General features: G+C 42.3%; 1 long non-coding RNA gene across 2 annotated transcripts in view; it reads left to right on the top strand.

The window, feature by feature from the left end:
• LOC102147651 (uncharacterized) overlaps positions 1–21,043 on the top strand; it is a 40,091-nt gene that overhangs the window by 7,786 nt on the left and 11,262 nt on the right. For both annotated transcript variants that reach the window (XR_011438707.1, XR_011438708.1), the window contains 3 exons: positions 8,697–8,929; positions 9,277–9,429; positions 16,554–16,787. This is a non-coding gene — a long non-coding RNA (uncharacterized lncRNA). The remainder of the gene's footprint in view (positions 1–8,696; positions 8,930–9,276; positions 9,430–16,553; positions 16,788–21,043) is intronic.

Genomic DNA, 21,043 nt, shown 5'->3' with positions numbered 1-21,043 from the left:
TGCTGGCACAGCTCCCCTCACCTCTGAGGAACAAGAATAGCAATGAGGATGATACTGCCAGAGTGCAGGGTCTCCTGCAGGCGAGCACCAGCCTCATCACCCCATTAATCCTAACCCTGTGTGGTGAGTTCTGTAATTATCCCTATTTTAGAGATGAGGCAATTGAGAGAAAGTACATAAGTTTCCCAAAAACACACCACCAGGAAATAAGAGAGCCAGGCCTCAAGCCCAGGTCTGCCCTGGGGGTCCAGAGCCAGCCTCCCTTGCTGCTCTCCTGCCCAACCATCTGGCCACGTGGCCTCATTGCTCACCCAAGAAGCCTCCTGGTTGCAGACCACACCCTCGGGCCTGTTTGCTCAGTATTCTAAATCCAACCATTTGTTTATTCATCCCACAAACCCCAACATAACAGGATGCTAAAAGAGAATTTTTTTTTCCAAAAGATTGGCACCTGAGCTAACATCTGTTGCCAGTCTTCTTCTTTCCTTTTTTTTTTCTTCTTCTTCTCCCCAAAGCCCTCTGGTACATAGTTGTATATTGTAGCTGTAGGTCCTTCTGGTTGTGCTATATGGGACACCGCCTCAGCATGGCTTGATGAGCAGTGCTATGTCCACCCAGGATCCAAATTGGTGAAACCCTGGGCCACGAAAGCGGAGTGAGCAAACTTAATCACTTGGCCACGGGGCCGGCCCCTAAAAAGAGAACCTTTTCACTGTCTCCTTTGTCACTGTGGCTCCAAAGCTGAGGATGAAGAATGTCAGGTTTTCACACATTCTAAAGAGACGCTCACCTTCACGCAAGTGAGAACCACTCAGACAGCTTGGGCTGTGTCCCAGGACCTGGGGGATGCAGGAAATGGTTCCATACTTACACCTAAATTCTAAAGGCAAGAGGCCAGCTGCCCCAACAGCAGATGAGGAGAGATGTCTGCAAAGGGGTGAGGTTGCACTGTCTGCAATGGCAGGAAAATTGTGTGGGTCCCACAGCCACAACTGGACCCCCACAAAAGACAGCCTGCCTCCAGGACAGAGTGACCCCAACAAAGAGTCTGTGTGGAAACTTCTGCTGGCAGTCAGAGCAGGGGTGAGGAGATGAGATGTTGTAAGTGGTTAACTGAAGGAGGCAGGGTGAGCTCTGAGGGACCCATGAAAGTTACCCCACACCCCGAATGAGTGGGCATTTGAACACCCACCACCCAGTGAGGACTCCAAGGCCAGATTATAAACAAACTAGTAAGTGAGACCTCCATGACACCTTGTCTCTCCTCTGTTTGCCCCTCTAAATGGGCCAGAGGAGACACAGTGAGCAGGGAAGAAGAGCGAAAGGACAGGGTGGGAACAGGGCAGAGGTTGCCCCACGTCCCCACCCACCACAGGCTTCCCCAGGCCTGAGGCAGGCCCCAGCCAGGCAGCTGAGGAGCTTTGACTGGGACAAGAGACTGAGCATGGACTGGACTCCCACTACCCGAAAACTGAGACCTGAGTGACCAGAAAGACGATGGAACCTGTAAGATTTCATCCAGGGATAGAGAAGAATGATGGCCAGAAGCAGGTTTATAGGAGAACATTTGGAGAGAACAGAACTTTGTTTACATTTGCATCCATCAAGTCCAGTGCACGCCATCAAGTCCAGCGTACTCCATCAAGTCCAGCGTACTCCATCAAGTCCAGCGCACACCATCAAGTCCAGTGCACTCCATCAAGTCCAGCGCACGCCATCAAGTCCAGTGCACTCCATCAAGTCCAGCACACTCCATCAAGTCCAGCGTACTCCATCAAGTTCAGCATACTCCATCAAGTCCAGCGTACTCCATCAAGTTCAGCGTACTCCATCAAGTCCAGTGCACTCCATCAAGTCCAGCGCACGCCATCAAGTCCAGCACACTCCATCAAGTCCAGTGCATTCCATCAAGTCCAGTGCACTCCATCAAGTCCAGCTTACTCCATTAAGTCCAGCACACTCCATCAAGTCCAGTGCATTCCATCAAGTCCAGTGCACTCCATCAAGTCCAGTGCACGCCATCAAGTCCAGCATACTCCATCAAGTCCAGCGTACTCCATCAAGTTCAGCGTACTCCATCAAGTCCAGTGCACTCCATCAAGTCCAGCGCACGCCATCAAGTCCAGCGTACTCCATCAAGTCCAGCTTACTCCATTAAGTCCAGCACACTCCATCAAGTCCAGTGCATTCCATCAAGTCCAGTGCACTCCATCAAGTCCAGCACACGCCATCAAGTCCAGTGTACTCCATCAAGTCCAGCGTACTCCATCAAGTTCAGCGTACTCCATCAAGTCCAGTGCACTCCATCAAGTCCAGCACACGCCATCAAGTCCAGTGCACTCCATCAAGTCCAGCATACTCCATCAAGTTCAGCGTACTCCATCAAGTCCAGTGCACTCCATCAATTCCAGCACACGCCATCAAGTCCAGTGCACTCCATCAAGTCCAGCTTACTCCATTAAGTCCAGCACACTCCATCAAGTCCAGTGCACTCCATCAAGTCCAGTGCATTCCACCAGCTCATTGTGATTAGCAAGCAGCTACTTCACACCAAACATGGCGCTGAGTATGAGACACAGCAGCAAACATAGCATCCAGATTTCCTCGTGCCCTGCTAGAGCTTACATTAGAGTGCAATTCCAGGTCTGAACCTGCCCAGAGCTGTCTCCCCACCAGCCTCTTGGCAGCAAGACTGAGCCTTCACTGTATTCTGAGACGGTGACTCATAGATACCCTCGGCTTGTCCTCCAACTCCAGGATTTGTGTTGGTTACAGTCCTACATAAAACCCCTTCCACGGATACCCCACCCTCCAGCCCTTTATCCCACAACCCTCCATAATGTGGAAGTGTGTTCATGCATTCAACAAAGATTTATTGAATGCCTATTATGTGGCAGGCCATGTGCTAAATAAAGATAAGGATGACATGGTCCCTCTGATGAGGATTTTTAGGCTGCTTAATTTTAAAACGGTTTATGATGAGGACTTTTAGGCTGGTTACTTTTAAAACTACAGATGAGAAGCAGGCTCCAAGGAGTGGAATTTGCTTGCTTGTCCCTTTGTTGGGAAAGATTTACATTTCTAAGGGAAACCTCTATCTGTAAAGATGCCTCCCTCTCTGTGCCAGGAAGAAGGGGGATGGCCTTATCTCTAGAAACTCTTAATGCCAGAGGCAAGAACTTAAGTTGGTTGCTGTTTGGCAATCTCATGTAACTGATTTAGGGTGGTGGCTTCTAACCTTTCTAACCTTTACTTAATCCTATTTGATTCTTGTCTAAAAGTCATGGGATCACCCAATGACCAGACCCCACCTGCACTGGTACCATTTTAACTATTTTTCGCGTTCTTTCCTTTATCTTGGAAAGAAATGACTCACATACCCATGCCTTATAAAATTAGCCCTAACCCTCAACTCGGGGCAGCAGCAGGAGCTCTGCCTGCCCGTGGGTCCTGTCCCCATGCTATTCCACACTATTCTCTAAATAAAAGAGCACTACTGCCAGATCTTGAGAGTCCAAGAAATCTTTCTTTCGACTCCTCGGCTCACCGACTCCGCATCACCTCATTCTAAGTAGCTCACTGTCAGGATCAGGAGAGGGAATGGAAGAAAGGGGAAGTGGAGGGGGCAGGCTTGTAAACAGATTGTTGCGCTGCCATGTAATTAGGATTAGTATAGAGGAGTGTGGAGGGTGCTGCAGGAGATAAGAGCATGGAGCTCTTACCTGTGCCTGGGACCTGAGATGTCACAAAGGAAGTGACATTTGAACTTGGGGTGGGTTTGCCAGATAAACGAAGAAATGTGCATGAACAAATCATGAGATGGACTTGGCAAGCTCAGGAGACCAGGGCAAGTGTCTGGCATGTGGGCAGCACTCCTTCTTTCTGCCAGCAGAGGGTGTCCTTATAAGGGTAAAATCCCACCATGAGCGCTCCACTCCCATGACCTCATCCAAACCTGATCCCCTCCCAAAGGCCCCAGTATGAACTTTGGGGAGAACTGCATGCAGTCTACAGCAGAAGCCAGTAGAGGATTTTAAGCTATGGAACCTGCTTTATTTGCCAGATAGACAAATTTGACAGCAATGTGGAAGATGAACTGGGACCAAGAAATCTAACTCAAGTTTTCCTTACACTGTGGGGCTGTTCCTCACTAAGACTGTGTGACTTGATCCTAAAGAGGAGCAAAGGGATCTGGCTTCTGCTCCAGTCAGCTGTTGTCCAAACACCTGGCCACCATGTTCTCCCAGGCAATGGCCACACGACTACCCCAGACCTTTCAGGCCACTCCTATAGACGAGACCATGGTGAGTGGGGACTGAATGGTCAGCAGGGGGAGCCAAAGGACTGATGATTGGATGGTCACAAGGCTGGTCAGATCCTCCCAGGCACGTGGTAGAAAGGGAAGCCATCCAGGTTCCAGGCCCTGGCACAGCCTGATCCTGTAGACTCCATCATTCCCAACCCAATGCCCTGACCTCAATGAAAGGACAGAGAAAAAAGAGGGCATATTTTTTTCCCAAATTTGGGGCAAGGGATGGGGAAACACACACCCTCTCTCACACACACATACATATACATGCAGCTGCATACATGCACACAAGCAGCAATTTTTTTTTAAGGCTCTTTCCAGTTTCTTGGAGAAGTTTTTACTTACCAACACAATAATTTTCTGATAAAATTTTGGATCATAAGTTTGTGTGTTCCTAAACTAACACCATGGCTCTGAGCTATGAACAAGGACACTTTTCAGAACACAAAATAATAAGCCAGAGCTGGACATAAGCCACAGAACTGACTTTGATCTGGTAATAATTCATACTTTTAAGAATAGCTCCCAAGCTAAAGAAACTATATTTATGAATATATTTACCACAGATAATCTGTAACCGAGAGGAGGGAAAGACACCTAGAAACAATCTAAATGTCCTAAATTGAAGGACTTTGGCAGAAGTTAAACATCAGCAGGAAGGAGTCATGTGTTGTCATTAAGATGGTAATTATGCACTTGTAGGAAGAGTGGTAAGAAAAGAGAAACACTTCTCTCTTTTGGGGGGCTGCATTATAAACAGTTTTGACCCATTCCTGGAGGCAGTTTCTCCAGGGAAGACTGAGAACATCATTCATCTTCCCTCCCCTCAGAGACTAGAGCAGGCTCAAGGATTTCTTGCTTGGTTGGAAATCCTATTGTTTGCTTGCCTTTTTTAAAGAATAAGAAAGTACAATGCCTGTTTTCTATATTTCAGTATTCTGGTATGTTGTGTAAGTTTTAGGTACCAACATATTAGGGGTTTTGTTAGTATAGCAACATTACTTCAATATATTTTTTTTTAGGAAGATTAGCCCTGAGCTAACATCTGCTGCCAATCCTCCTCTTTTTGCACAGGAAGACTGGCCCTGACCTAACATCTGTGCCCATCTTCCTCTACTTTAAATGTGGGATGCCTACCACAGCATGGCTTGCCAAGCGGTGCCATATCCGCACCCAGGATCCGAACCAGCGAACCCTGGGCTGCCAAAGCAGAACATGAGCACTTAACTGCTGCGCCACTGGGCTGGCCCCTCAATATTTATTAAAATCTGAAGTCTTAATAATTTATATATTGAGATGTACTTAAGAATTATAGGTTACATTAAAATTTCAAATCAAACTAAGGTTTACTGTCTCAGAAAGCATTCTTCTACACCTCCACAATCTGCAAAAAAGGAGAAAGAAAATGCCAATGAACAAAGTCCCTGCTGCAAGAATAATTCTTATTATCTCTGGGCAATTTCCTTGGAAATAGTGGCCTGATATCTTGCTTGTAGGGTTCCAAGCAGCCTTACCAGATGAGTAAGGAAGGTCACTCCTGACAGGTGCAGGTACTTCAGGATGTCCTCGAGAAAAGAGGAGTTCACCCAAATCTGTAGATATTGCAGGTGAGTCTGATGGCAAGTCCTTGGCTTGGTTTCCTGGCCTCAAGAGGCCTTTAAAACTTCAATCTAGGGTCCAGCCCAATGCTATAGTGGTTAAATTTGCATGCTCCACTTCAGCAGCCCAGGGTTCATGGTTTCAGTTCCTGGGCAAGGACCTACACACTGCTCATCAAGCCATGCTGTGGTGGCATCCTACATACAAAAAATAGTGGAAGATTGTCACAGATGTTAGCTCAGTGACAATCTTCCTCAAGCAAAAAGAGGAAGATTGACAGCAGATGTTAGCTCAGGGCCAATCTTCCTCACACACGAAAAAAAGTTCAGTGTGGAGATTCCTTATGAAAGATTCTAGCAAAGCAGATTTAAAGAGCCTATATGATCAATCACTATTCTTGCTGCACTTATGAAAACAACAGACCAAGTTTCTTGAGACTAGACTTATTTTACAAACAAATTAGCTTTACTATGATGATCTTTGATAGAAATAGGGGTGATTTTTTTATTAAGATTATGATAGTTAACAACCTTGTGAAATTACAGTTGTACATTATTGTTAGTCATGTTGTAGGTACACCACTTCATGCTTTGTGCCCTCGCCCCACCCCCCCTTTCCCCTGGTAACCACCAATCAATTCTCTTTGTCTATATGTTAACTACCACCTATGAGTGGAGTCATACAGAGTTCGTCTTTCTCTCTCTGGCTTATTTCACTCAACATAATACCCTCAAGGTCCATCCATGTTGTTGTGAATGGGACGACTTTGTCCTTTTTTATGGCTGAGTAGTATTTCATTGTATATATATACCATATCTTCTTTAGCCAATCATCAGTTGCTGGGCACTTAGGTTGGTTCCATGTCTTGGCTATTGTGAATAATGCTGTGATGAACATAGGGGTGCATGGGACTTTTGGAATTGCTGATTTCAGGTTCTTAGATAGATACCCAGTAGTGGGATGGCTGGGTCATAACGTATTTCTATTTTTAACTTTTTGAGAAATCTCCATACCGTTTTGCATAGTGGCTGCATCAGTTTGCATTCCCACCAACAGTGTATGAGGGTTCCTTTTTCTCCACAGCCTCTCCAACATTTGTCACTCTTGGTTTTGGATCTTTTTGCCATTCTAACTGGTGTAGGTGATATCTTAGTGTACTTTTGATTTGCATTTCCCTGATGATTAGTGATGATGAGCATCTTTTCATGTGTCTATTGGCCATCCATATATCTCCTTTGGAGAAATGTCTGTTCATGTCCCCTGCCCATTTTTTGATCAGGTTGTTTGATTTTTTGTTGTTGAGCTGTGTGAGTTCTTTATATATTATGGAGATTAACCCTTTGTCAGATAAATAACTTGTAAATTTTTTTCCCAATTAGTGGGCTGTTTCTTTGTTTCAATCCTGTTTTCCCTTGCCTTGAAGAAGCTCTTTAATCTGATGAAGTCCCATTTGTTTATTCTTTCTATTGTTTCCCTCATCTGAGGGGTTATGGTGTCCGAAAAGATTCTTTTGAAACTGATGTTAAAGAGTGTACTGCCTATATTCTCTTCTAGAAGATTTACTGTTTCAGGCCTAATCTTTAGGTCTTTGATCCATTTTGAGTTTATTTTTGTGAATGGTGAATTTTCAATCTTTTATATGTGGCTGTCCAGTTTTCCCAGCACCATTGGTTAAAGAGACTTTCTTTTCTCCATTATAGGCCCTCAGCTCCTTTGTCGAAGATTAGCTGTGCATAGATGTGTGGTTTTATTTCTGGACTTTCAATTCTGTTCCATTGATCTGTGTGCCTGTTTTTGTACCAGTACCATGCTATTTTGATTACTGTAGCTTTGAAGTGTGCTTTGAAGTCAGGGATTGTGATGCCTCCGGCTTTGTTCTTCTTTCTTAGGATTGCTTTAGCCATTCAGAGTCTTTTGTTGCCCCCTATGAATTTTAGGATTCTTTGTTCAATTTCTGTAAAGAATGTCATTGGGATTCTGATTGGGATAACATTGAATCTGTAGACTGCTTTAGGTAGTATGGACATTTTAACTATGCTTATTCTTCCAGTCCATGTGCATGGAATGTCTTTCCATCTCTTTATGTCATCATCAGTTTCTTTCAAGAAAGTCTTGTAGTTTTCGTTGTATAGATCTTTCACTTCCTCGGTTAAATTTATCCCAAGGTATTTTATTCTTTTTGTTGCAATTGTGAATGGGATTGAGTTCTTGAGTTCTTTTTCTGTTAGTTCATTGTTAGCGTATAGAAATGCTATTGATTTATGTATGTTGATTTTATACCCTGCAACTTTGCTGTAGCTGTTGATTGTTTCTAATAGTTTTCCTATGGATTCTTTGGGGTTTTCTATATATAAGATCATGTCGTCTGCAAATAGCGAGAGTTTTACTTCTACGTTGCCTGAAATAGAGGTGATTTTAAACAGAAGAATTATGTTTCAATAGAAACATCTTTGTGGATATTAGATTCTAGTGCTCTTCATTGTCTTTCTAGGTGAGAAATAACCACAATGGCTTATACATGGATAATCTTTATTCCTGTTGCTCCATTGACCACTCAGAAAGACCATCAGAGACACTCAAACTGAAAACTAGGAAAATCTGTCAGATTTCTCCTGCCTACCCTCATTTCATCTGAAAATGCTTGGAACCAGACATCTAGAACTCTCCTCAACTAACTGCCTTCAGAATGCAGAAACTGGGATTATATCTGCTCCAATCACTAACCATTGTTTTTCTTTTGTTTCCATAGAAATGCTTCTTATTAAATACCTCATTGCTTGCACCACAGGCCTCATGTTGGGAGCCCACCTGTATCACTGCCTCCTGAAATTGGACACAAGTGTTTCATTGGACTAAACGACTCCCTAAACTGAGAGACTGGTTTAGTGAGATGGAGCAATCAACCAACCCAACGTCTGGAATGTGAAACTTCTCATGAAATTTCAACAGTGGGACTGAAGGGGTTCAGAACAGGCCTCCCCGGGATGTGTCACTTTGGCATGTGAACTATTTTTAGTTAAGGTAATCAAGACCCTTCAGACTCAAGAAACTTTTACCTCTCCTTTAAAGAATTTAAATTGGGGACCTTGCCCATATGAGAGTTAGGACCAGAAGTACATTTTTATGACCTATGCATATGTCAGGGCAAACCACTGTTTACTGAACATCTGTTCTTCTTATCATCTTGTGAATTACCTTCCTTTCCTCTGAAGCCTCAGGCCCCTATCCCACTCCTTAGCTCAAGATGGCATATATGTCTCATTTTATCTTACTGTCTCTGAGTCTTTCGTGTATGTGGTGTTCTTGTATGTACCCAATTAAACTTGATTTTCTCCTATTAATCTGTCTCATGCCAATTTAATTCTTAGACCAGCCATAAGGACCCAGAAGAGTACAGGAAAACTTCATCGTCCCATACAGCTGGTATAGTCGGCAGGATAAACTTCCCTGGCTGGATTCCACTCCCTCCAAAGCTGCTGCAGCTGACAGATCCTGAGACATCTGACAAGTGATGGCATAAGGTAAGAGTTCTTGTCCTATCAGACTCCCAGATCTCTGTCTGCTGCAGGGTCTATTGGAAGCGAGAGTGATAAGAGTCTTTTTTTCTCTTTCTAAATTTATATTAGCAGGAGAAAATATTTGTGAAACTAGTTTCTTGAACTTTAGCAACTCTGGTGAATTTGGTAAAGTACTCTTGATCCATTTCCTCCCAGAGACAGTCATTGTTTTTCTGTCTATTGTGTCGTTTGTCTTAAGAAGGAAATTCCATCGGCAGAGAGTTCATGGCTTCTGCCTTTTGGAAAGATTTCCCTGTTTAAGCCAACTCACCATGTGAGGTTTTTCCTTCCATCTTGTTATATGTCCTGAAAGCTTGGTATTTTAAGCAATGAGAAAATTCTCTCCAGGCTCCACCAATCCAGAAGGTGTATTTACTGGGGCATATCTGATGGCTAGTAGAATAGATTGGGGTTCTGAGTCTCTTTGTCCAGCTGTGCCAGCTCTCAAGGGGCTTTGTCACAAGAGGTCCTTCTTTCTTAAGACTATCTTTGGGAGTAAACCTTTTGGAACTTGGGAGGACTGCATCCTTTGCACTCTCCTTTGGGGCCATGGTTAAGACATAACAGGGCTTATTGGTTTGAGTCACTATCACGATCCTACTCATCAATGACCAGATGGTGGATCCTTTGAATTGGAAAAACTTCTAAATTGGAAAAATAACTTTTAGAGAGCTCTCATATTTGCATAATGACTAGCCATTAAGACTCCCTAACAAGATGAGAGAACAGAAAATTAGACTTAAAACAAAAATCTAACGTAAAACCCCCTTCTTAAAATCTGGCCCCATCTGACAGTTTTAACTTCCTTTTTCCCATGAGATTACAGAGTCCACACCAGCCTAATCCCTAAGAGTATACAGGTTACTCATGTAAATGCTGAGAGCCAGAAAATGAATTCAGCAGAAGCACCTGGAACAGGCAGTAGGGCTCACGTTACTGGGCGCTATCATCAGGCTCTGATAGCTTCAGGCCCATTTGTGCAATATCTTTTGTGGACATATCCTAGACTTACCCATGGAATTCTTGTCCCTGGGACAACAACAGATCTTTGGATTATAAAGCCTTTTTACTTTCACTTTCAGAAGATCCTACCAAACGTAGAAAAGAATTAGAAATATCAATGGCCATTCTGTAGTGCCCCATTAAGAGAGGAAAATAAAATTGCACATTGTCTCTTCCTTTCCAAACCCAGACCCATTGATTATTGACCCTTTCTCTCCCAAGGATAGCTGTTGCCTTCTTGCTTGTCTGGTTTTGTGTCCTAAGGGCTTGGCTTGGCCTTCCACATACCTGGGACATGCTGGCTGGCGGTTCTTTCTTTTGGCTGTCTTTGGACGTGACTCCGAATCTTAGGAAGGTAGTAACCTTTGAATATGTCACTTGAGTCCATGGAGTTGTTTAATACTGCCAGAAATATTTACTGTTTATCTAGACTGAAAACTGGCAAGATATTTAGAAGGAGTTTTTCAGTAGCTCTATGGTCAAAAATTAGCCAGATTGGGAGCTGATATTCAGAGCCCAAAAGGAATTTTTTTGTAGGCCTTCTTCCCTAAGTTAAAATAAAACTATGTACCCAGAGGAAAAGAAGCAAGTTGTGGATGATGTAGTTAGACAGGTAGATCAAACTATGGTGTCATTTAAGTTACAACCAGCTTCTAAGGAATTGAGAGTAACTGTCCTTATCTTACAAATCTTTGCAAAACTGGAAATGCAGCTCTAGAGGCAATGCAGATTCCAACCATTCCCTCTCACCAGTCCCAAAAACCTCCACTACTTATCTCAAAAGGCTTATAACCTCTCCCCAATTCCTAAAACTGAAGGGAAAAAAAAGAAAAAAGAGGCAAACAGCTATAGAAGCACCCTTGCCCAAAATCTAGCATCTTAATTGTCTCCTCCACGAATTTTAGTAGAAAAAGCTTTAGTCATCTAAGCTGGTACCTTAATTTATCCCATCTGCCAGAAACACAATTTGAATCCAACTGCTCTTTCATAAAAAGTGAGCTTTGTATTACTGACTTGATTTGTGGCGGTAATTTTAAAACAATAGCTATGAGGTCTCTATGTATGTGTGTCTATCTATATGTATGTTGTAAACGCATGGTATTTTTCTACCTCCAGATGGTACTATCAAATTTAATTTATAAGAGAGTTCTATTTAATTGGCTGAAAAACAAACAAGGGCTATATAAATTGAGTATACTCTCAAAAATATAGTAGAAATTAACCCAGATAAATTTCAGGATCACATGATCTAGGAAAATATTTGGTATTAAAGCTAATTTAAGTTTGTCTTTTTAATTAAAATAGGCATGTCATTAGAGTTATCAGCATTAAATGTAAAACTTTTGTTCTATCTAGGTTTACTAAAAGCCAAACAAATTCATGTTACCTCTGTTACAAAATTTGGCAGCAAAGAAGAAATTTGATGGCTGACTTTGTCTAATGTCTCATGACGTTTTTGTAGGTAATCTAAACATAATTATTGGGAACAAGTGAACTAAATAGATGTTAGTAAAATAAAAAGGGTTTTCGGTTAATCTTTTATCGATGATTGTGTCTTATGGTATATATACTTAAAAATAGCTTTCAAAATATTTTTTAGTAACTTGAAACCTTAGAGTTTTACTAAGTTAAATGATGAGAATTAATTGAATGTCTAGATCATTTACAAATAAGATAAAATACTGAAACATTAACTGCTAAACACATCTAAGTTTACATACTTTTAACCTCTTACAACAGAGAAACTAAAAGGTGAATTTAAGTCTTAGTAAACATGTCTTGTGCTTTATTGAAAGATTGTACTATAAAGAAGCATGTGTCCTAGAGATTATGAAATTAATTTACAAATTTGCCTATCTAAAGAATGCTGGTATGGCAGATAGTTCACAAGTGCTAACTTCTTAGTTTTCACTGAAAATTAAGGTTTGTGAGGGTTAAAAAGATTCTAATTAGCATATGTAATTAAAACTACTAAAACAACAAGGGAAATATCTTAGTATAAAATGTATGTTTTTAGTAAAAAGAAGAAAAAAATTTTACATGTGGTCAAGTTAGCTAAAATTAAATTGTTATTTTAAGAATTTAAAAAAATACTATCAATAATGTATTTATATAAAACTGGAACTTAATTTTCTTTTCATCTCCTAAAAGAACAAAGTATTTTTGGGATATTGGTCTGGCCCTGATAAGAGATCATGAAAGGTTTTTCCTTACCTTTTTGTGTTTTATCAGAACTGTCTCCGGTGCTTTGTGTTAAAAGCTGAAACTTTTCTACTAAAGGAGCTGAAGTTTTGCAGCTATGTAACCCTCTATATTCATCTTTGAAATCTTTTTGTCACTTTGGTTAAATAGATAACTAAATATTGTTTCATAATGATCTCTGATCCTAATTTAGGCAAGTTTTTTTTTAAAGATTTTATTTTTTTCCTTTTTCTCCCCAAAGCCCCCCGGTACATAGTTGTGTATTCTTCGTTGTGGGTTCTTCTAGTTGTGGCATGTGGGACGCTGCCTCAGCGTGGTCTGATGAGCAGTGCCATGTCCGCGCCCAGGATTCGAACTAACGAAACACTGGGCCACCTGCAGCGGAGCACGCGAACTTAACCACTTGGCCACGGGGCCAGCCCCTAGGCAAGTTTTTTAAAACCTCTTTGATATTTTTGACAAACTTCCCAAAATCAAGTTCTAAATGAAGTCTTTTTTAACCTCTAGGTAACTTCAGGATTTGTCAGAGGATCCTTGAAACATCTCAAAAGATTTGTTCTTGAGCCAGCCCTGATGGCCCAGTGGTTAAATTCAGTGCCATCACCACTTTGGCAGTCCAGGATCATTTCCAAGTCTTGGAACCACACCACCCGTCTGTCTGTGCCATACTACAATGGTGGCTCACACAGAAGAACTAGAAGGATTTATGGTTAGGATATACAATCATGTAACTGGGGCTTTGGGGAGGAAAAAAAAGGAAAGGGAGGTTGGCAACAGATGTTAGGTCAGGGAAAATCTTTCCCTAAAAAAAATAAATAAATAAAAGATTTGTTCTCTCTCCTTATGAAAAAAAGGGGAATATTAAGCTAATTAGGTTTATTTGATATGTTAAATTACATGAGAACCATTGTTAAATAAGAAATAACATTAAGCCTTCTTTATTTTGTATCTGTATATGTTATAGGAGTTTCAGAAATTATGTGAAATTCCTGGAAATCTAATATGTAATGTGTAAAATGTTGTCTGTCATCAAAACTGAGGGTTACACTGAATAACAGGAAAGTGCCTTAGCTGAAGTTCATGCAAAGGCAGTAAGGACAGAATCTGTAATGGTTATGACACATGTGGATGAAGTCCATTCTGTTTCCTCTCACCAAAAAAAAAAAAATTGAGCTTCACTGCCAGACTTTGGCCTTCCTGATGTCTTTGTAACATAGCAACAGTACGTTCTTGAATAACAAAAATTAAGATGAGTAAACAGTAGTTGTCGATTAAACAAATAGTTGGGGCTGTAGGAAACCAAACACGGCTGCTTGATTCTTCCCAGTTCCCCGGAAAGCCCCATTTTTTGGCTTTTACATTCCTTCACCCACTAAAGGAAAGACTGTTTCTGCCCCCAGAGGCCTCCGAACTCCTCGCTCTGGGCCCTTTGAGCACCTGCAGCTGGACTTCATTCTCCTGCCACTTAGTACGGGTTATCAATATGTTCTTGTTATCGTATGTATGTTTTCCAGGTGGATTGAAGCCTTCCCTTGCCACAAAGCTGATGCCTCACAATGGCAAAGAAGCCTGTTAGAAAATGTGTTTCCCATTTGGGGTATACCTTCCACAATCTCCAGTGATCGAGGGACCCACTTCACTAGGCAAATCATATGAGTCTCAGTGAAAACCTTGCCACCTTCTTGGAGTTAGCACTATTCCTATCACTCTCAATCATCACACAAAGTCAAAAGACCTAAAGGAAAACTAGATTCAAGAAGAACAAGAATTAATACATAGGACTGAATGAACTGATAAATATGGTTATAATTTTTATGACTTTTGGTCTAAAAGATTACTATTTTTTAATCCTTTGTTTTCCAGACATAAGAAAATTTTTTTTCTCATAAGCCAACTATGACTACAGCAATTGGTAAATTATGTGTTTGTAAACATAATTGAAACATTTATCTTTTTCTTCCTACCTTATTCCTCCAGGATTCAGAAATTTAGTGAGTATTCTTATTTTCATGGCAATATAATTATTTGGATAAGTTCAACAGAATCTGTTCTCCTTGTAGCAGGACACAAGTGCAAACTGGTTCTATTACCAAGGCTTTGACTTGAATGTCATATTTGAGAGAGAATGTGCATGGACTCAGGTATGACCAGATAGCTTTAAGGAATCAAGGTGGACTGTATGGAGCAAATAAAGCACCTTGGAAGTATTGGCTTGGTATCTTGCTTATAGTGTTCCCCGCAGCCTTACCAGGTGAGTAAGGAAGGTCACTTCATGGCAGGTGCAGGAACCTCAGGATATCTTGGAACATCGAGAAGAGAAGAACTCACCCAAATCTATAGGTATGGCAGGCAAGTCTGATGGCAAGTCCTTGGCTTGGTTTCCTGGCCTCAAGAGGCCTTTAAAAGTTCAATTGGAAATTCCTTGTGAAAGATTCTAGCAAAGCAGATTTAAATGATCCTATGTGATCAATCACTATTCTTGCTGCACTTAAGAAAATAACAGGGGCAAGCTTGGTGGCACAGCAGTTAAGTGCACACGTTCCACTTTGGCGGCCTGGGGTTTGCTGGTTCAGATCCCAGGTGCGGACATGGCACTGCTTGGCAAGCCATGCTGTGGCAGGAGTCCCGCATAGAAAATAGAGGAAGATGGGCATGGATGTTAGCTCAGGGCCAGTCTTCCTCAGCAAAAAAAAAAAAAAAGAGGAGGATGGGCAGCAGATGTTAGCTCAGGGCTAATCTTCCTAAAAAACAAAATAGAAAAAGAAAATAGACCAAGTTTCTTGAGACCAGACATTTTACAAACAAATTAATTTCACTGCGATGATCTTTGATAGAAATGGATGTGATTTTTTTTTTTTTTTTAAGATTTTATTTTTTCCTTTTTCTCCCCAAAGCCCCCCGGTACATAGTTGTGTATTCTTCGTTGTGGGTTCTTCTAGTTGTGGCATGTGGGACGCTGCCTCAGCGTGGTCTGATGAGCAGTGCCATGTCCGCGCCCAGGATTCGAACTAACGAAACACTGGGCCGCCTGCAGCGGAGAGCGCGAACTTAACCACTCGGCCACGGGGCCAGCCCCCGAAATGGATGTGATTTTAGAGAGAAGAATTATGTTTCAATAAAAACATCTTTGTGGATATTAGATTCTAATGCTGGTCATTGTCTTTCAAGGTTTTGTTTACAATCTGCTAACTGGACTGGATCCTGAATTCTTCTCCCTTCTTCCAGTCTTGGCTACAACCTTCCAAACTAACATATCCAATTTTCTCTCACCTTTGGACTTGGAATCATTGAGAACTACATCTGCCCTTTTTCTTTTTCTTTCTTTTTGTTTAATTAATTTTTGTTGTTGTTGAGGAAGAGTGGCCCTGAGCTAACATCCATGCCCACCTTCCTCAACTTTATATGTGGGATGCCTGCCACAGCATGGCTCAACAAGCTGTGCATAGGTCTGCACCCGGGATCCGAACCAGCAAACCTCAGGTCGTCAAAGTGGAACGTGCGAACTTAACCACTGCACCACCAGGCTGGCCCCTGCTCTTTTTCTTGAATCCCTGAAAACTGAAGCCCAACAACTTGACATAAATTTCAGAGAAATCATCACAATGGCTTGCATATGGACAATCTCCATACCTGTTGCTTCATGGGCCACTCAGAAAGATCATCAGAGACACTCAAACTGAAAACTAGGAAAATCTGTCAGATTGCTCTTGTTTGCCCTCATTTCATCTGAAAATGCTTGGAACCAGACATCTAGAACTCTCCTCAACTGACTGCCTTCAGAATGCAGAAACTGGGATTATAGTCTGCTCCAGTCACTAACCATTGTTTTTCTGTTGTTTCCATAGAAATGCTTCTTATTAAATACCTCATTGCTTGCACCACAGGCCTCATGTTGGGAGCCCACCTGCATCACTGCCTCCTGAAATTGGACACAAGTGTTTAATTGGACTAAACGCCCCCCTAAACTGAGAGACTGGTTCAGTGAGATGGAGCAATCCACCAACCCCACTTGTAGAATGTGAAACTTCTCATGAAATTTCAACAGTGGGACTGAAGGGGTTCAGAACAGGCCTCCCCCGGATGCGTCACTTTGGCATGTGGAACGTTTTGAGCTAAAGGTAATGAAGACCCTGCGGACTTGAGGAACTTTTACCTCTCCTTTAAAGAATTTAAATTAGGGCCTTGCCTATAATAAGAGTTATGACCAGAAGTACATTTTTATGACCTATCTGTATGTCAGGGCAAACCTCTGTTTACTGAACATCTGTTCTTCTTATCGTCTTGTGAATTACCTTCCTTTCCTCTGAAGCCTCAGGCCCCTATCTCGTTCCTTAGCTCAGGGTGGCTTATATACTTCATTTTACCTTTTTGTCTCTGAACCTCTCACGTATGTAGGGTCTCTGACTCTCTCATGTATGTAGGGCTCCCCTATGTACCCAATTCAACTTGATTTTCTCCTGTTAATCTGTCTCATGTCAATTTAATTCTTAGATCAGCCAGAAGAATCCAGAAGGGTACAGGAAAATTCCTTCTTCCTCCACAAAGATATCATTTCCCTTTCATTTTTTCAAAGTGAATTAAATTTTCTTTAATTCTATATAGTATTTAGTTTAGTTTTTGAATAATATTTTATTAATTCTATCTACTAATTTAGGTTAGAATAATAATATATGTTTAATATTTATATTTGAAATTTCTATGTTTAATTTGATGTTTTGTAGTTTATAATTTTTTAAATACATTTAGTACATAATTCCAGTGTTTTTAATGCTATAAATTCTGAAAACTTTTACATCAAATAGAGGTATTCACCTCCATATTTTAAAAATGTGTGAAACAAATACCAAAATAGAGGTATTGACATTTTCTCCCATATAGCAATCACTGAGAATGAGCCTTCCCAACTCGACTGGTTTTCCTGTAACTATGAGTTTAAGCTACAGTTAGAACAGGCTTTCTGATGTGGAGGGACGAAGGTGATGGGAGAGAGCCTGGGGCGGGGCGCCAGGAAAGGACAGAGAAGGAAAGGGGAGTCTGAAGTGGGGAGGAAATGGGGAGCAGAACTGGAGGAATTGTCAGAGATTCAGCCATTCATTGTCCAGGGGGTGCTGGGTGACAGGACTGAGAGAAGGAACTGTGCAAAGCACCTTGGCAAGCTCCTGAGAGATGGAGTGGAACTTAGCCCTTGCCCTCTGACCCTTCAGTCTTCACACCATCGGCACCCAAGGTCCCAACTAGTCCTTGTTCAAGTCTTCCTGTGAGAGGGAACTTCCTTCTCTGCCCCAAGCACCCCACCAGCTGACCGCCCAGTGAGCAACGCCTGGCCAGTGACAACTGTCACTCTAACCCAGACAACCATACACACACACACTAGACGAACAGCTTTCCTTAGCACCCCTAAACTCTACAACTAAAGGGCACCCCTGGACACCAAGAGGAGTGGTGGAGAAGAGCTCCCTCTGCTGCACCTGGGAGAATAAAGAATTGAAAGCAGAGTCTTAAAGAGATGTTTGCACACCCATGTTCATTGCAGCATTATTCACAATAGCTAAAACGTGGAAGCAACCCAAGTGTCCATCGACAGAGGAATGGATAAGCAAAATGTGGTATATTCATATAATGGAATATTATTCAGCCTTAAAAAGGAAATAAATTCTGACAAGTGCTACCACGTGGAGGAAACTTGAGGACATTATGCTAAATGAAATAAGCCACTCATGAAAAGACAAATGCTGTATGAGTCCACTTATAGGAAGCACTTAGAATAACCAAATTCATAGAGACAGAAAGTAGAATAGTGGTTGCCACAGGCTGTGGAAGTAGGGGAAGGGGGAGTTATTGTTTAATGGGTACAGAGCTTCAGTTTTATAAGATGAAAAGAGCTCTGGAGACGGATGGTGGTGATGGCTACACAACAGCGTGAATGTACTTAATACCACCGAACTGAGCACTTAAAATGGTTCAGATTGTTAATTTTATGTTATGAGTATTTTACTGCAATTTTTTAAAGTGGAGAAAAAAGGAGTGAGGCAGGGAGAGATTTGACACACAAAAGAGGAGGCAGTGTGACCACAGAGGCAGAGACTGGAGCAGTGCAGCCGCAAGTCAGCAATACCAGTGGCCACCAGACGCTGAAAGAGACAAAGAACCAATTCTCCCCAGAGCCTTTGGAGGGAGTGTGGCCGCCAACACCTGGATTTCAGACTTGTGACCCACAGAACCGTGAAGGAATAAATCTCTGTTGTCTTAAGCTCCCTAAGAAATCCCACTGGATTGTGCACTTTAAAAGGGTCAATTTTATGATATGTGAATTATATCTCAATAAAGCTTTTGTTTGTTTGTTTTTTCCCCAGTTGTACTGAGATATAATTGACACATAACATTGTGTAAGTTCAAGGTGTACACTGTGTTGATTTGATACTTTGATGTACTGCAGAATGATTACCACCATAATATTACCTCCTACCTCCATCCCATCACATAGTTGCCATTTCTTTTTTGTGGTGAGAATATTTAAGATCTACTCTCTTAGTAACATTCAGGTATGTAGTACAGTATTATAAGATACAATCTCCATGCTGTATATTAGATTCCCAAACTTGTTAATCTTATAACTGGAAGTTTGTACTCTTTGACCAATATCTCCCCATTTCCCCCACCCCTCAACCCCTGGTAACCGCCACTCTATTCTCTGTTTCTCTGAATCTGGCTTTTTTAGATTATACATATAAGTATCATATGGTATTTGTCTTTGTCTGACTTATTTCACTTAGCATAATGCCCACAAGTTTCATCCAAGTTGTCACAAATGGCAGGATCTCTTTCTTTCTCAGGGCTGAATAGTATTCCATTGTATATATACCACATCTTGTTTATCCATTTGTCCATTGACAGACGCTTTGGTTGTTTCCATATCTTGGCAATTAGGAGTAATACTGCAATGAACGTGGGGATGCAGATATTTCTACGAGATCCTGTTTTCAATTCCTCAATAAAGCTGTATTTAAAAAAAAAAAAAAGGAAAGACAGACAGACTAAGCTATTTTTTTCTTGAAAAGAGAATACTCCCTGGGTAAGGTGCTGGCCTCGAGGTGGGGGCACCCGTAAGGTACAGGAGGCACTATGCCAAGGGCCTGGAAATGTTTTCATTTTTATTTCTTTTAAAAGCACAAGAAATCTGAATATAATAATAATGAATATGTAGTAATGAATCCATCTTGGTTTACATTTGTCTTTATACCAATGCAGTCACAAAATATATTTTTTAATATTTTTCTATGGAGAATAGGGCCCAGAGAGGCAAAAGCTCCTCAGGCCTGTGGAAGTTCTTCTAGGTAATTTGTGAGGAAATCAGTCCCAGCCTTCAGATACTGAAGAGAAAGACCCAGGATCGGAGCCCTCATCAGCATCCCAACTCCTGGATCTAGACTCCGCCCCTCCCCCTACCCACCCTGGGAACCCTGCAGAGCTAGCAAACCTGGCACAGGAAAGTTCCATTAGCACTCAAAGTGCCAAGGGATTAAAGGCTGGGAATTCTTATATAAGGAGAGCAATGGAGTGTCCCAAGTGAGGAATGGGGCAACTTTAAAGCTTGGAGGCTTGAAGAACTGTGGGAGGAGGGACCAGAGAGGTCTATTGATGGAAAGCTAGCCTGGAGGCAAGAGGAGGGCCTCCTGACGCTGTGACTCTGATCTTCCAGAGGAGAAGTGGGAGAAGGGTGCCTCGCTACCCTCCCAATCTTTCTTCCTTTCTTTGGACAGAGGACTGGGTTGCTCTTCCCTGGCAGCTGGGAGGACAGAGGCCAGGAAGTCGGGCACTCAGAGGACAGGAAAGAGGGATCTGCTTGACATTCCGCTCAGCAATGGCCAGTGGTTCACTGAGGTGTTCCCTGCCACACTCTTCTCTTGTGCAGCAAGAACCGCTACAGTCGGCCCCACCCCGACTCACTGGCCCCCAGGCACCGCCTATAAGGGGGAGCACAAAACACCTCCCCTCACTCTGCTCCCTCTTCAGGCTCCTCTGGATCTGACCCTGCTCACCATTTGGACTAGGTCCCTTTTTAAATCCCAAGGGCCAGGAACACTGGAGTGCTATCTCCAGGAGTACATTCATAGGCTGCCTGCCACTGGGGTGCCAGCCTGGGACATCCTAGACTCTCCCCACTTCACTCCCCTCCCCCACATCCAATGAATGCTGCATGTTCATCTTTGGGCCCGTGCCTGCCCTCTTCCTGCCACCCCGCTGTGCTCCAGGTCAGATCCTCGTTATTCCACCTGCTTGGGGCGCCAGCTTCCTGGTGGGGCGTTCTGCCTCCCCTCCAAGTTCCCTATCCCCAGGTTCCAGGTCTCTTTGAAATCCAGGCTTTCGCAGAGGC

Source organism: Equus caballus, chromosome 5, assembly GCF_041296265.1.
Source record: "Equus caballus isolate H_3958 breed thoroughbred chromosome 5, TB-T2T, whole genome shotgun sequence".
NCBI lineage: Eukaryota > Metazoa > Chordata > Mammalia > Perissodactyla > Equidae > Equus > Equus caballus.
This window is presented reverse-complemented; position numbering and strand designations above follow the sequence as displayed.